Source organism: Aquarana catesbeiana, linkage group LG09 (genome assembly GCF_042186555.1).
Source record: "Aquarana catesbeiana isolate 2022-GZ linkage group LG09, ASM4218655v1, whole genome shotgun sequence".
Taxonomy (NCBI): Eukaryota; Metazoa; Chordata; class Amphibia; order Anura; family Ranidae; genus Aquarana; species Aquarana catesbeiana.
Genome location: NC_133332.1, coordinates 239782739 through 239800104, shown reverse-complemented (window position 1 = coordinate 239800104; position 17366 = coordinate 239782739). Strand labels below are relative to the sequence as shown.

The window sequence follows — 17366 nt, the reverse complement described above, 5'->3', positions numbered from 1 at the left end:
CGAGGGAATCTTAGGTGCAGGGTTTTAAACTGCACACTGGGCGCTGCGGGTGCCCAGGGACTGGCGAGTGTCTGTGACCAGCAACTGGGGAGCAAGGGGACTGAGTGCGACATAAAGTCGCGGGGAAAATCGCATATAAAAGTCAACTAAGGAAGGTCTAAATGGAATGCCTATAAAAGAGCATAAAAAACCTTGGATTATTCACGCTAGCCCAAGTGTATCCCTTAAACTGTGTGCTGAAAAATACTTGCCAACTAATGGGGAAATCAGAGTGATTAAAAGCGCTATGTATGTGTAACTTATAAAGAAAAATGGACTCTCTTGTTACTGTGAATTTAAAAGCATAACCATTGAATGCTACATAAACTGGAAGAGCACTGGGTTTTATAAGCAACCCGCTGGACCAGACATAGAGGCAACTCAAACACGCAGAGGAGCTTCTACAACTGACGGCGGATTATAACACCCACAGACCAGTTGGGTAGACCGGGGATTGCCCCCCCACCGGTATCCAGTGTACAGCTGAATACTGAACATTATCTAGTTCAATGAGAACTCAATGCTGAGTGGTTGGGGGAAGCTGAAAAGCAGTTGTGGTGTTGACCTCCTTATGAAGACTTTGCATGATCTTATGAAAAGTTTCCTCTATACTGCCTAGGGGGAAAACGGCTGGTAGAAAGGACAAAAGAGGAACCTGGATAAGAAATAAAGAGAGAAGAAATAAGTGCCACATAAGGAATTGCTGGGGTACTGCACAGCGGGCGCTTAAAGAAGCCGGTAAGAAGCAAAGTACAGTTGAAGTAACTACGTGTAAAAGGAGAAATCAACCTGGGGAGGAAAAAAGTAGTAAATAAAAATACTAGTATGAGAGGCAGAACTATAAAAAGGACAGAACCCAAAACCCCAAAGGAGAGCTTGAATACGAGCACGATCCAGAAATACTTAACAAAAGAAGGAAGCCCAAAAAGCTGGGATCTGAAAAACAACAACAGGGGACTAAAGAAAAGAAAAAAGACCCTGAGAAAAAGAAATGAGATACACAGGACACTACGACAGAAAGTGGAGCTGAGATAAGCAGAATGGAGGAACAAAGTACCAGCGCCCAAATGCCAACTACAGCGGAAATAATAGATATGTTTGTAAGTCTAGCAAACTCTATTAAAACAGAAATTGCAATAATGCGGGCTGACCTGGGTGAGCTGCTGAAGAGGGTGGAGGAAACGGAGGAAAAGAACAATAAGCAAGCCTTAGAGATAAAAGAGCTAAAAACGCAGGTCAAAGCCCTGCAAAGGGGAAAGAGAGAAATGCAATAAAAACTTGAAAATCAAGAAAACCAAAGCAGACATCAGAACTTAAGGATCAGAGCGCTTCCATAAAATAGAGGAGAAAAGTTGAAAAAAATAATGAGCAAAATATTTAACCCCCTCCTGGTAAGAAAAAAGGAGGAAGAATTAGGGATTGATTGAGTACACAGGATTAGGAAACCCCCAAACTTAAATGCTGAAGTACCAAGGGACGTTATAGTAAGATTCCAACTATACGAAGATAAGCAGAGATATGGAAAAGACTGAGAGACCGGCCACCTCTGAGGTACGAGGGGGAGGCCCTCCAAGTATTTACAGACCTATCAGTAGAAACCCTGGCTAGAAGACTCCTCAAATCACTATTGGAACAAATGAGAGCGGTTAACATCAAGTATAGCTGGGATTTCCCGGCATCTTCAGTAGCCCAGAAAGAGGGCAGATCTGTGAGATTAAAATACCCTGAAGACTTGCAAGATTTTTGTAGGAAACTGAATATCCCAACAGTGGATATCCCAGGATGGTCGGAAGTTGGAAGACCTGTGGGAGAAGAAGGGCAATGGCAGAACTCATAGGAAGCCGCAAGAAGAACTTAAAAGTTCAAAGACAAAGAGGAGACTGTTCGAGATGGTTCTGGGGAGAGGGGCAAGGGAGGAAAAGGAAGAAAAAAGAGAAGTGGCACTAAAATACTGGGAAACCTGGACTGTCTCCGGGGCGACCTGTCCGTGAGCATGGGGGGAAGAGGGGGGCGTCCATGGTCAGATCAACACCCTAGGATGGGAGATTCGCAGGTGAGAAATGGAGAGGGACTCCACTTGCGTCAGGAGCTTGGAGGTGGCTGGGGGGAGGGCAAAGAATGGGGGGAGGGGGAAGGGGGGTAGGAGGGAGGACAAAACTTAGACCCCATAGAAAACAGCTGTAAATATAGACATAGATCCCGTCTCCATGAAAATAGGGGGGAAACTAGCCAAACATGACAACAATTAATTTTCTGACGTACAATGTTAGAGGGCAAAATGCACCAACAAAAAGGCATAAAATACTGAAAGAAATTGAGCATTATGGGACAGGAGTGGCTTTCCTACAAGAGACACACCTTTCCCATGAAACAAAAGTGAAACTGTACTCTCCACAGTATCCAGAGTGGTATTATGGTGACTCGATGACATAAGCCAAAGGGGGTTGCAACTGGAATATGTAGAGGTGGGGACTAACTGATCCTGAGGGAAGGTTTCTCTTCCTCAAGGGGAAGTTATTAGGAATGGAGTGTACATTAGCGAATATATATTGTCCAAACAGAGGTCCAACAAGCTACTTAGGAGATGTCCTGAGAAAGCTGTGGGAATTTAAAAAAGGACAGGTGATTATAGCAGGAGACTTGAATTTCTGTATGGATCCGAAACAATATAGCACATCCCATGTGCAGGGTACGAGAAACATCCAGTTAAAGGCGATAAAACAGAAATTACATCACCTTCAGTTAGCAGATGTGTGGAAAATACAACATCCTAAGATACGGGACTTTACATTCTACTCCCCTGCGCACGGGACGTACACGAGGATTGATTATTGGTTGATTGAACATAGGATGCTAGATATGGTAATATCTACAAATATAGAAATAACCTTATTATCATATCACGCTCCAATGTCCATGAAAATAAAGATATCAGAAGCCCAGAAACAGCCGTATTCATGAAGGCTCAATGAGGACCTTCTAGATAAGCAGGGGGAGGAAATAATAAAAAAGGAGTTAGAACAATTTTTTTCTTTTTAATGAAACTAATGAGATTGCGGATAACACCCTGTGGGAGGCCCATAAAGCCTATATAAGGGGAATTCTGATCTCATTGGGAGCCAGGAAAAAGAAGGAAAGAAGAAAAAAGAGGGAAGAACTAATAGAAGAAATATACATACTAGAGCAAGGGCATAAAAAATAGAAGGCAAGATCAGGCTCAGTTGCAAGAACTGGTATTAAAAAGGGACGAATTAAAAGAACTCTTAAAACAAGAAATAAGGAAAACTTTCAACAAAATCTCGAAAGAAAGATATCAATGGGGAAATAAAAACAGTAAATGTTTGGCAAGGATGCTAAGGAAAAAAAAATCAATACATTTTATAGAAAAAATACAAAACAAAAAAGGCGAGATGATATATAATACAAAGGATATTGCAAGGGTGTTCCGAGATTTCTATGAGCTGCTGTATTCGGTCAATCAAAACCAGAAAGACCAACAGGAAGTAGGCAAAAAAAAAAGAATTAAAGTATACTTAAAAAAAGCTAAGATTCCCCGGATAACAGAGGAAAAGACAATGGCTCTCGAAAGGCCTATAACAGTATAGGAGATAAACCAGGTATTAAAAGAATCAGCACCTGGAAAAAGTCCAGGGCCAGACGACTTTACGCAGTCATATAAAAAAAAAATTAGAGAAACATTGTCCAAACTATGTACATACTTTAATGGACTGGGAATGAGGTATGCGATGAGCAAAGAAGCCCTACTGGCCATAATTACAACTATTTTAAAAGAGGGTAAAGAAAGCACCAAGTGCTCAAACTATAGACCTATATCATTGTTAAACGCGGTCACTAAGGTGTTTGCGAAAGTACTAGCAACAAGGTTGAAAGATTTAATGTCTGAGCTAGTCCACCCCAACCAAGTAGGTTTTGTCCCAGGAAGAGAGGGAAGGGACAATGGAGTAAGAACATTCTTGTTGCTCCATAAAATAGGAGAGGGGAGAGTCCCTGGTCTACTCCTGTCGATTGATGCTGAAAAGGCGTTCGATAGGGTAGACTGGGGATTCATGATGAGCACCTCGGAAGGTATGGGAATAGGCCCAAGGATGATGCAGTGGAAACACTATACAAAAGCTCTACAGCAGCCATAAAGGTCAATGGAACACTGTCAATCCCCTTTGGAATGCATAACGGGACGAGGCAGGGATGCCCCCTGACTCCGCTACTGTTCGTGCTTGTGCTGGAACCTTTACTAGCGACGGTACGGGGCAACGCGGACATAGGGGGCTTCAAGGTAGAAGAGGAGATACACAAACTAGCTGCATTCGCAGACGATATATTATTTTATATATCCAACCCAACAAATATCCATCCAACAAATTTCCATGCCTAACCTATTGAAAGCTCTTAAGGAATATGGTGACCTCTCCAATTTTAAGATTAACCCGGGTAAATCTGAGGTATTAAATATAAATGTAATTTCAAAAGATGAACATAGTCTGCAACAGGAGTTCCCGTTCCCATTCAAAAAGACGGAAGAAAGACGGAAATAAAGTATCTAGGGATAAAGCTAACGGCATCATTGGGGAAAATATACCAAGCAAACTATATCCCATTGTTGGAGGAACTAAAAATAAAAATAAAAAGAATAGCAGTACGACCTCTGTCATGGATTGGCCGGATCAATGCCCTAAAGATGATAATATTGCTAAAAATCATGTACAAGTTTCAGATTTCCCCATATATATACCCCCAGCATATTTCAGAGTCATAAAAACTCTAATAACAAAATTAATATGGCAAAATAAGAAACCTAGAATAGCTTTAGCAACCTTACAGAAAGAAAAACTCCAAGGCGGATTAAGTGTACCAGACTTTAAAAAGTACTACGAGGCGGCCCTATTAACACGTATGGAAGAATGGGCTAAAGCAAAAAATGAGAAAAGATGGGTAAAAACAGAACACACAATGGTGGACACACAGCTAGGTAGAAATATTTGGACACCACCACAACACAGGGCACTTGGAGGAAATACACATACACTGACAAGGAATGTATTTAGGGTATGGGACTTGTTGCATAAACAAAATAAATGGGAATATAATTCCCCATTAATGGCACTAAAGGAAAATAATTATTTTGCACCAGGGAAAAGTTCAATAGGTGGGAACTGGATTAAAAAAAGACAATGTACAACTACGAGATATAACACAAAGGGGGAAAATTTGCTCACTACAAGAATTAAAAACCAAAAAAGACATGTTTGAAATTAATGAATGGCGGTACTTCCAGCTCAAGTACTTTGTAGCAGCAATACCACACCGGTGAGAGAGGAGGATGAACTGATAGCATTTGAGTGATTATGTACCACGGAAAAAGCAAGTGGAGGTATTTCGCGGATCTATAAAATTCTCACGGAGGGAAAGGAGCTGGAAGTTCCGACATATGTAAAAAACTGGGAGAGGGAAATAGGGGAGCGAGGAAAGAACCAAGATGTAGGAACAATTTTGAGACTGGTACATGGATCATCAGTAAATATTGGAGTTGTGGAAATGAACTACAAGTGTATAACTAGGTGGTATAGAACCCCAGACATAGTAGGGAAATATCAAACGGGGAAAACAATGGAGTGTTGGAGAGGATGTAAACAAACAGGAATCATGGCCAATATCTGGTGTAGTTGTCCTAAGATCAGAACATATTGGAAGGAAATATTAAGGTATATCATGGAGATTACTAGTATAGATTTGCCCGAGGATCCATGGACATGTCTATTTCATGGGGTAGAAATCACAATAAAAGAATACAGAAACTCAATGATTGTACACTTGTTGAATGCCGCAAAAAGCCTGATTCCCAAAAAAATGGAAAGAAGTAGAAAGCCCAAATATAAGAGAATAGTTTGATAAAATAGAAGAGACATATAGCATGGAAGGTCTTAGATATTGTCAAGAAGAAGGTAGAAAGGGATTTACTAAGAGATGAGAAAAGTGGAAAAAGTTCAAACTGACGAAAGAGTATAGCGAGGTAAAGAGTGCCTAGAGATGGGGGGAGTGAGAAGTCCAGGGGAGAGGAGGGGGAGGAGGGGGGAGGGTAGAGGGGAGGGGGTGGGAAGGGCCTAGTAGGGGTGGGATGGGGGTAAATGGGGATCCTTGTTTTGTGATAAAATATGTTAATGGATATCCCTATTTTCCCTTGCTGTAACAAAAAAGGGGATAAAAGACCATTTGCTCGGACAGAGACTAAAGGTTTAGCATAACACAGCTGGATCCAGAAGGAAAAATTCTTACTGAACCCAAACTTGTTAAGAACTGTCCAGATATACACCCATCCTATGCTTTTGAATGCTTTTGAAGTATCGAGAGCAAGAAGGGCTCTATTTCCAATAACATGTGTCGGAATCTGCATGTTCAAAAAAAACTAATGTTTATTGCTGTGGAAAACTGGTGCATAAATCCTGTCTGATCTGAGTGTGTAATATTAGTTACCAGATGATTAAATCTAACAGCATAGGCTTTAGCTAATATTTTATTATCAGTAGGGAGAAGAGTTCATTAACTTTATTGCTATCACACAGGGATAATAGATGGTGCAGGAGTTGGGACTGACCTGCAGTGTTAAAGTACAGGAATTGGGGCTGATTTGAGGCCTGAGGTGCAGGAATTAGGGCTGATCTGAGGTCTAAAGGTGCAGAAATTCGAGCTGATCTGAGATCTAAAGGTGCAGAAATTTGAGCTGATCTGAGGTGTGAAGGTGCAGGAATTGGGGCTGATCTGAGATCTAAAATAACATAAATTAAGTCTGAACTGAGGTCTAACGATTCAGGAATTGGACCTTATCTGAGGTCTAAAGGTGCAGAAATTGGAGCTGATCTGAGGTGTGAAGGTGCAGGTATTGGGACTGGCCAACAGTGTGAAAGTGTAGGATTTGGGGCTGATCTGAGGTGTTAAGGTGCAGGAATTTGGTTGATCTGAAGTGTGAAGGTGTAAAGGTGCAGGGATTGGCACTGATTTGAGGTGTACAGTAAAGGTGCAGGAACTGGGGCTGATATTCTGAAGTAAAAAAGTACAGGAATTGGGGCTGATCTGACTTTTGAAGGTGCAGAAATTGGGACTGATCTTTAATCTGATGGAGAAGGATTTGGGGATTTGGGGCTGATCTGATGTCTAAACATAAAACACCAGTTAATATAATACCTAATGAGTTTTACTTGCCTTTAGTGCAACTATGAGTTCAGAAATTGGAAACAAACTACAGTGTCTTGCAAAAGTATTCACCCCATTGGCTTTTTACCTATTTTGTTACATTACAGCCTTTAGTTCAATGTTTTTTTAATCTGAATTATATGTGATGGATCAGAACACAATAGTCTAAGTTGGTGAAGTAAAATTAGAAAAATATATACATAAAACTATTTTTTGGAAATAAAAAACTCATAATTGGAATGTGCGTATGTATACACAACTTTGTTATGAAGCCCATAAAAAGCTCTGGTACAACCGATTACCTACAGAAGTCACATAATTCGTGAAATGAGGTCCACCTGTGTGCAATCTGATGCCCCGTACACACGGTCGGACTTTGTTCGGACATTCCGACAACAAGATCCTAGGATTTTTTTCGACGGATGTTGGCTCAAACTTGTCTTGCATACACACGGTCACACAAAGTTGTCGGAAAATCCGATCGTTCTAAACGCGGTGACGTAAAATACGTCGAGACTATAAACGGGGCAGTGACCAATAGCTTTCATCTCTTTATTTATTCTGATCATGCATGGCACTTTGTCCGTCGGATTTGTCTACACACGATCGGAATTTCCGACAACGGATTTTGTTGTCGGAAAATTTTATATCCTGCTCTCAAACTTTGTGTTTCGGAAAATCCGATGGAAAAATGTGTGATGGAGCCTACACACGGTCGGAATTTCCGACAACAAGGTCCAATCACACGAAACTATACGAAAAACCCCTAACGGGGCTTTAAAGCAGCCAAAAAAAAATTCAATATTCGTAGTTGAAAAAGTTTTAATTTTTATTATTAATACAAAAAGTATCTAAATAGCATATTATAAAAATCACTGAGGATAGGTGCTGACTAATCGAGTCATGACATGATCTGAATATGGCATACCAATATAATGGACAAAGCATACAATTAAACCAAGCACTAGGCACAATGCATAGGATAACGGCCAAAATTATCTTTGAAATAAATTCTTAAAAACAGTAGCAACACATATTGCTAGTGATACCATAGATGTATGTGGGGTAACTGAAGTTGTAACGTTAATCCTGACGCGTTTCGACCCTTCCCGGGTCCTCTTCAGAGGATAGTTGCCCCCTATGAAAAAGGTCAACATGTGTAAGACATAGCATCAAAATCAATGGTACCAGACTTGTGTACCTGCACCATCATATTAAAGTTGTCTTAATCGCATAGTTACCTATTATAGAATTTTATGACGTTTTCACATGTAGTTAAGAAATTGTGAGTTGTAATGTTTTTGGATGATGCAGTTTCTCTTTAGCTCCCCCGTCTCCCCCACGTCAGAGCGGCTCCCAGGAAAGCGGGCGGTGGGCCGAAAGTGTCTTGCAAGGGATCACAACTAATAGCCCCCGTATGGGGTGGGGAAGTTTGGGGAAGGAGGGGCAGCAAACAACCCAAAAGGCACCTGGAGGGGGATATAGGTTATTACCAGAAATAAAAAGGGGTAGGAAGTATTGAATGCTAAAGAGCAAAAGATCACTGGGTAATTCTATACAGATTGGAAAATTTCCCAACTGTAAAAGTTTATAGAGGTATTGAATAATGGATACATGGGAGTGCAGAAGGCATAGCTAGATAAGAATGGAAGAGGAAGAAAGAAAAGGAAATAGAAAATATGAGAGAAAGTAGAGAAACAAACCAAACAAAAAAAAAAATATATTAATAATAAGAAAAGTAGTGAGAAAGAAGTGAAAGAAAAGGAAAGAGAAGAAAGAAAAAATAATAACCCAATACAGTGTAAGTGTGAATAGGAGAAGCAGAAAATAGCACATGCCCTGCTGCCAATTAATTCCCATGTACCATAAGAAATAAATGCCAAAGGCAGTAGGCAAAAGCACCGGTGAAACCTCAAGTGAATAGACAAGGAGGAAAGAAGGGGGAGGGGGGGGGGGAAGGGAGGGAAGGAAAGAGGAGGGGACACAAAAGAGGGATGAAAAGTGAGAGGATTGGGTGGTGTAAAGTGTGGGAAAGAAAAGGGGGGAGGGAAAAAGGGGTAAAAAGGGGGAGGAGTGAGAGGGTGAAATGTGAGCAAAGTGAGCGACAGATTGGGGCAAGGAAAAGGAAGGAAGGGGGGGGGGGGAGGGGGAAAAAGCAAATGGGTGTCAGTGGAATAGGAAGAAAAAGAAAATTGTAGGACGTGAATAGTGGAGGGGGAGGGGGGGGGGAAGGGGAAAGGGAGGAGAAGAGGAAAAGAGGGGGAATAGGGAATGGGTATGGAGGGGGGGGGGGAAGGAAGGTGGGGGAGGGGGGGCGGGAAAAGAAAACACACATGGGAGGACAAAGTGAGTGAGCCAGGTGAGATAATGTGCAGGAAAATGTGCAATGAACTATAAACAAAGGTGAACTAAGCAGTGAAAGTGACATGCAGTGGGAAAATACACAGGGGGTGTCGGTACTATTACCTAATTTGGCTGAGCTGGGTGGAACATTCTGAATACTGAAAAAGTTTAATCAATTAAGAATATGAATCAATTTGACAAAATCAACACTGATTTAAAAAAGAACTAAGTCATTTAAAAGGTATCACATTCCTTTCATTAGGGCTTACCAGTGTATGCAGTCAATCTGTATGACCTGTCTTCAGTTTGAAAAACGTCCAATGAATATCCCCTAGTGGTTGCCCACATTTATAGGGAGTGCCAATCGGCTAACTCCCTACAGGTGTTGATGTGTCCAATATCCTTCCCCATCCGTCAGGGGAAAGGAGCAACACAACGGTGCTCCCCAGTGTGATCCCCCCGGCGTTCCGGAAAGGAATGTATCTCCGGGCGTCCCCGTCGCTTCCGCCGCAACTGCGCAGGCGCCGCTACGTCACGCGCACGCGCCCTAGGGCGCGCGCTCGTGAGTGCGGCGTCCGGAAGGGATCCGGGATGCCGCTGGCAGGGAGAGAAACATCCTACTCAGGTGAGGCCACCTAGTGGCCATGTTAGGAGGCGCGGGCCCCGGCGCCTCTTGTCTCACCCTGCCAGGAAGACACTGTAAAAGGTCCACCCCCGCCTCTAGGAGGGAGACACAAAGACCGAGGGAGACAGGGGGAACGCAGAGCCATCCTGCCACCAATAGTTTTAGGCAAAACTAATAATAATGGCAACGATAGGGCATGGTGTTAATTATTTATATGTCCTATCTGGTGGTGCTACGCACATAATCTGTGTACCATGGGCTGACTGCTAACTGGCCGTTTTAAATGCATCCTGTCAGATGTGGTATTGTATGCCTTGGCATGACTGCACAGTTACAAAAGGAGTAATTTATTACACCCTGCGCAATCAGAATGGTATATAAACAAAAACAAAGAAAAAAGCAAAATTACATGAATCTTGAGTACTGCAAACAATCAAAGAACTCCGAACTGTTTAAGGCTAAATTTAACACGGAATAAAACGATACAAAGCATATGATCCATTATATGAATCGCAGATATGCACATTAATATGCATCTCGTACATCTGAGCATACAGAAAAATAAGAGTAATCGTGATAACTTTGATGATTAAATGTGGGGAAAACCAGGCAGCGATATCTACAGGTCTGGAAAAAAAAAAAAAAAAAAAGGGGGGGGTTAGGGGAAAGTCACTGTGTCTTCCCTGATACAAATCCTTGCAAAAAAGGGGCAAATGAGATTGATTCATTTAAACCTGGTGAAGAGGTGAAGAGGTGGCTTGTAGCTGGAATATCCATCTCTGCTCTTTTTGCAGCAGAGACTTATTCCAGTCGCCACCTCTGTTAGGAATTTTTATTTTATACAGAGCCACGAAGGTAACTTTGGGAACTTTATAATTGTGTGTAAAAATTACATGCCTCCCAATGGGGAGGTATGGGTTCCCCACCTCCATACTGTAAACATGTTGGGAGATGCGTTTCCAGAATTCCTGCCTGGTTTTCCCCACATAGTATGCACCACATTCACATTCCATCAGATATACAATACCGCGAGTGCGGCAATTTACAAACTGTTTAGGTGTAAATATATTGCCGTTCGGCAAAAAAAGATTTTATCCTGTTTGATGAGTGGGCAATACGAACAATGTCCACAGGGGAAAGAACCCACTGTGGAACAGTGTTTAGATCTATTGTTATCGTTGGTATATTCACTGCGGACAAGCTGGTCCCGCAGTGACATGGCTCTTTTGTACGTAATAATAGGTCTATCCTGAACAAATTCACGTAACTTAGGGTCATCGGTGAGGATATTCCAATGACGTTCTATAATCTTTCTAATAGCCTGATGTTGACGGGAATAGCGCATGGTGATCCGGGTAGGGTTACATCCTAGGCTTGGGGAGGGTTTGGATTTAAAGAGTAGCTGAGATCTTGAGTGTCCAATAGCCTGATTGTAAGCTTTTTTAAGACAGGATCTACTGTAGCCCCTTGCTAACAGTCGATTTTGGAGCCCCTCTGCTTCTTTAATAAATAAGGTGTCACTGGAACAGTTGCGCCGGAGGCGCAGATACTGTCCGTACGGGATCGAGTTTTTCAATGGAGTGGGATGGAAACTGTCAAAATGAAGGACCGTATTCCCAGCAGTTGTCTTACGAAACAAAGTGCTGGAGAGATGTCCTTCGGTCGTAATCGAAACGGAGACATCCAGGAAAGTGACGCTGTGGGAATCATATGTCATGGTGAACTTCAAATTCCGATCGTTTACATTAATTCTATTGAAAAATTCAAATAGCTTGGTTTCAGGTCCCTCCCAGACGACGAAGACGTCGCCGATATACCTCAGCCATTTGGTTATATGGCTGGTGTATTCAACAAGGTCCTCGTCGCCAAGGAGGGACCTCTCCCACTCCCCCAGGTACAGGTTGGCATATGAGGGGGCACAACAGGTCCCCATAGCCACACCCTGCACCTGGAGGTAGTGGGAGTTGTCGAAACAAAAGTAATTGTGATGCAGTATAAAGTGTAGACCATTCACAATAAACCTAACCAAAGCCGAATCATATGAAGAATTTTGTTGCAAAGCTCTTTGCACAGCAGCCAGTCCCTTGGAATGGGGAATGCTGCTGTACAGCGTCTCAACATCTATAGTCACCAGAATCGCATTCTTAGGTAACCTCAGATCACTGATAAGTTGCAGAAATTGTATTGTATCCTTTACAAAGGAGGGTAAGGCCAGAACGAGGGGTTGCAGATATGCATCTATGACACGGCTTAGGTTTTCGGATATAGCCCCATTGCCAGAGACAATGGGGCGACCTGTGGGTTTGATCGGGTTTTTATGTATCTTGGGTAAGCTATAAAAGGTGGCCACCCTAGGGTGTGGAGTTCTGATAAATTCATAGATATTCTTGGTAATTTCCCCTCTACGGAATGCCCGGTCAACCATATTGTAGAAGCTGGAATTATATTGATTGATGCTGAGGGCTGAGATCACTTTGTACCATTCTTTGTTTTTTAATATATCCAGGCACATTGAAACATAGTCGTCATTATTCATGACGACTACGTTGCCTCCCTTATCTGAGGGTTTTATCACGATTGTGGGATTTTTAATGAGGCTTTGGAGGGCTGCGTTTTCATCATGAGAGAGATTAGTTGGTCTAGAGTAAGTTTGTGGTAATTTAGATATGTCACGGATGGTCTGCCTTAAAAATACTGCAACATTTGAATTAATGCTTGACGAAGGAAATGTAGTGGAAGCCTTTTTGAACATCGTAAGGGGATTCGGAGTCGATCTGTCTACCTCCTGCAGTAAGGCGTCTAGATCGATTTGATCTATTAGATCCACTGTGTTGTTTTCTTGGTAAAGGAGAGTTAGGTCTCTTAAGGCTCTACATTCCTTCATACTGAGAGGAGACCCATCCACAGCGTCACTTTCCAAGTCGTCCCTTGCATGCAGGTATTTAAGTAATAACCTGCGTGCAAAGAGTTGTAGATCAATAATAGTTTCGAAAACGTCAAAATGTTGTTCCGGACAGAACGTTAGTCCACGGGACAAAAGTTGTATCTCACTAGGTGACAGATTGGTGGAGGATAAATTAACTACACTTAGGTGGCTTGTTGTATCCGCACCACAAAGGGGTCCAAACCCTTGCCTGTTTTGTAGGTCTGTGGGGACGCTGGTCCCCGAGGGGAGTTTAAAGCTTTTTGTGAAGCTACCTTATTTAGGCCCACAGGGGGAATAAGGAGTTTGGAAAATTCCTGCGTGGGTACACTATTGCTATTTAATTCAGAAGGTGTTGCCCCGCTCACCTCTGCAGTGCCGTCATTTATCGCACTGCAGCCAGGTTGGGTATCATAAGGGCCTGCTTGTGTAGAAACAGTATCCGTCGCGCGTTTTTTTGGGTCGTGTTCTGGAGAATTCCTGAAGCTACGGTCCCTTTTCTGTTGTGTTTTACTACGCGCCTGATTGCGTTGAGAGGAATTTTTTCGTTCAGGTTCGGGGTCAGAAAGTCCCCGAGATTTAGAGGTTGAAGTATTCTTCTTATTTTTAGGTTCTTGACGTGATTGATTATTAGACGGTGGCCCATGGTTTCTCCATCTGTAGGCATATCCCTCTGAAAAAGCATGTTTGTCCCTCCAGAATTGCATTTCTTTATTGCGCAAAATGTTTTTGTTAAACGTCGAGAGATTTTCCTCCAGGCGAGTTTGAGATTCAGCAAAGAGGGGGTGTTGGGCATATTGATTCAGTGTTTGTTCCAGTTTGCTGATGATGCCGTCTAAGAGGGCAAGCTGTTTGCCATATTCCCTAGATAAAATCGACATCATCTCCCTGGAGCATGACTTGAGATTAGCCTCCCACTCAGTCTTACATTCCTCACTTATTAAGTCAATATTTGGGAAAATTTGGACACGTAGTCCATAAGGATTAATTTGTTCCTCGAGGTATCTGCCAAAACTCTTGACATGCCAGAAGAGGGCAGATTTCCTCTCGAGTACCTTAGTCAGTTTTTGAAATAATGTCATGATCGACAGGGTTTTTTGATCACCCTGTTCGAAAGAGTTCTCATACTGAGACATTAAATTAGCCCAATCAGTCCCTATAAACTTGCTCATTTTGAATCTCAAAATGCAATCTGTAGATGGCTAAAATAAGTATTGCAATAATGTACACGTGAAATACACAAGATAAAGAAAAAGAAAAAAGAAGAACCATATATCAGGATCGTAAATACCAGTTAAACAGCCAGTTCGCAGTTCATGTCTAGACTCGAGTGCCTGAAGACGGGGGAAGGTGTTTAACCACCAAAAGGAAAATCAAGACAAATAACAAGGGCACTAAATGAGTGTAGACCGGTAGGCCGCACACCCCAAAATTGCAAGAAACTATACGAAAACCCCCTAACGGGGCTTTAAAGCAGCCAAAAAAAAATTCAATATTCGTAGTTGAAAAAGTTTTAATTTTTATTATTAATACAAAAAGTATCTAAATAGCATATTATAAAAATCACTGAGGATAGGTGCTGACTAATCGAGTCATGACATGATCTGAATATGGCATACCAATATAATGGACAAAGCATACAATTAAACCAAGCACTAAGCACAATGCATAGGATAACGGCCAAAATTATCTTTGAAATAAATTCTTAAAAACAGTAGCAACACATATTGCTAGTGATACCATAGATGTATGTGGGGTAACTGAAGTTGTAACGTTAATCCTGACGCGTTTCGACCCTTCCCGGGTCCTCTTCAGAGGATAGTTGCCCCCTATGAAAAAGGTCAACATGTGTAAGACATAGCATCAAAATCAATGGTACCAGACTTGTGTACCTGCACCATCATATTAAAGTTGTCTTAATCGCATAGTTACCTATTATAGAATTTTATGACGTTTTCACATGTAGTTAAGAAATTGTGAGTTGTAATGTTTTTGGATGATGCAGTTTCTCTTTAGCTCCCCCGTCTCCCCCACGTCAGAGCGGCTCCCGGGAAAGCGGGCGGTGGGCCGAAAGTGTCTTGCAAGGGATCACAACTAATAGCCCCCGTATGGGGCGGGGAAGTTTGGGGAAGGAGGGGCAGCAAACAACCCAAAAGGCACCTGGAGGGGGATATAGGTTATTACCAGAAATAAAAAGGGGTAGGAAGTATTGAATGCTAAAGAGCAAAAGATCACTGGGTAATTCTATACAGATTGGAAAATTTCCCAACTGTAGAAGTTTATAGAGGTATTGAATAATGGATACATGGGAGTGCAGAAGGCATAGCTAGATAAGAATGGAAGAGGAAGAAAGAAAAGGAAATAGAAAATATGAGAGAAAGTAGAGAAACAAACCAAACAAAAAAAAAAATATATTAATAATAAGAAAAGTAGTGAGAAAGAAGTGAAAGAAAAGGAAAGAGAAGAAAGAAAAAATAATAACCCAATACAGTGTAAGTGTGAATAGGAGAAGCAGAAAATAGCACATGCCCTGCTGCCAATTAATTCCCATGTACCATAAGAAATAAATGCCAAAGGCAGTAGGCAAAAGCACCGGTGAAACCTCAAGTGAATAGACAAGGAGGAAAGAAGGGGGAGGGAGGGGGGGGGGAAAGGGAGGGAAGGAAATAGGAGGGGACACAAAAGAGGGATGAAAAGTGAGAGGATTGGGTGGTGTAAAGTGTGGGAAAGAAAAGGGGGGAGGGAAAAAGGGGTAAAAAGGGGGAGGAGTGAGAGGGTGAAATGTGAGCAAAGTGAGCGACAGATTGGGGCAAGGAAAAGGAAGGAAGGGGGGGGGGGAAGGGGGAAAAAGCAAATGGGTGTCAGTGGAATAGGAAGAAAAAGAAAATTGTAGGACGTGAATAGTGGAGGGGGGGGGGGGCGGGAGGGGAAAGGGAGGAGAAGAGGAAAAGAGGGGGAATAGGGAATGGGTATGGAGGGGGGGGGGAAGGAAGGTGGGGGAGGGGGGGCGGGAAAAGAAAACACACATGGGAGGACAAAGTGAGTGAGCCAGGTGAGATAATGTGCAGGAAAATGTGCAATGAACTATAAACAAAGGTGAACTAAGCAGTGAAAGTGACATGCAGTGGGAAAATACACAGGGGGTGTCGGTACTATTACCTAATTTGGCTGAGCTGGGTGGAACATTCTGAATACTGAAAAAGTTTAATCAATTAAGAATATGAATCAATTTGACAAAATCAACACTGATTTAAAAAAGAACTAAGTCATTTAAAAGGTATCACATTCCTTTCATTAGGGCTTACCAGTGTATGCAGTCAATCTGTATGACCTGTCTTCAGTTTGAAAAACGTCCAATGAATATCCCCTAGTGGTTGCCCACATTTATAGGGAGTGCCAATCGGCTAACTCCCTACAGGTGTTGATGTGTCCAATATCCTTCCCCTTCCCCATCCGTCAGGGGAAAGGAGCAACACAACGGTGCTCCCCAGTGTGATCCCCCCGGCGTTCCGGAAAGGAATGTATCTCCGGGCGTCCCCGTCGCTTCCGCCGCAACTGCGCAGGCGCCGCTACGTCACGCGCACGCGCCCTAGGGCGCGCGCTCGTGAGTGCGCCGTCCGGAAGGGATCCGGGATGCCGCTGGCAGGGAGAGAAACATCCTAGTCAGGTGAGGCCACCTAGTGGGCATGTTAGGAGGCGCGGGCCCCGGCGCCTCTTGTCTCACCCTGCCAGGAAGACACTGTAAAAGGTCCACCCCCGCCTCTAGGAGGGAGACACAAAGACCGAGGGAGACAGGGGGAACGCAGAGCCATCCTGCCACCAATAGTTTTAGGCAAAACTAATAATAATGGCAACGATAGGGCATGGTGTTAATTATTTATATGTCCTATCTGGTGGTGCTACGCACATAATCTGTGTACCATGGGCTGACTGCTAACTGGCCATTTTAAATGCATCCTGTCAGATGTGGTATTGTATGCCTTGGCATGACTGCACAGTTACAAAAGGAGTAATTTATTACACCCTGCGCAATCAGAATGGTATATAAACAAAAACAAAGAAAAAAGCAAAATTACATGAATCTGGAGTACTGCAAACAATCAAAGAACTCCGAACTGTTTAAGGCTAAATTTAACACGGAATAAAACGATACAAAGCATATGATCCATTATATGAATCGCAGATATGCACATTAATATGCATCTCGTACATCTGAGCATACAGAAAAAT

At 42.5% G+C, this 17366-nt stretch overlaps 1 protein-coding gene and 2 long non-coding RNA genes across 3 annotated transcripts in view; all 3 read right to left on the bottom strand.

Annotated features, from left to right (window-relative positions):
* LOC141108421 (metabotropic glutamate receptor 6-like) overlaps positions 1–17366 on the bottom strand; it is a 181644-nt gene that overhangs the window by 46684 nt on the left and 117594 nt on the right. The window lies entirely within an intron of this gene.
* On the bottom strand, positions 8062–9992 carry LOC141108425 (uncharacterized). The gene is made up of 4 exons (XR_012236067.1): positions 9858–9992; positions 9712–9746; positions 8487–8714; positions 8062–8383 (listed from the first exon to the last, which is right to left on the bottom strand). It is a non-coding gene; the product is annotated as an uncharacterized lncRNA (long non-coding RNA).
* On the bottom strand, positions 14644–16747 carry LOC141108422 (uncharacterized). Its single transcript, XR_012236063.1, has 4 exons — positions 16442–16747; positions 16296–16330; positions 15069–15296; positions 14644–14965 (listed from the first exon to the last, which is right to left on the bottom strand). It is a non-coding gene; the product is annotated as an uncharacterized lncRNA (long non-coding RNA).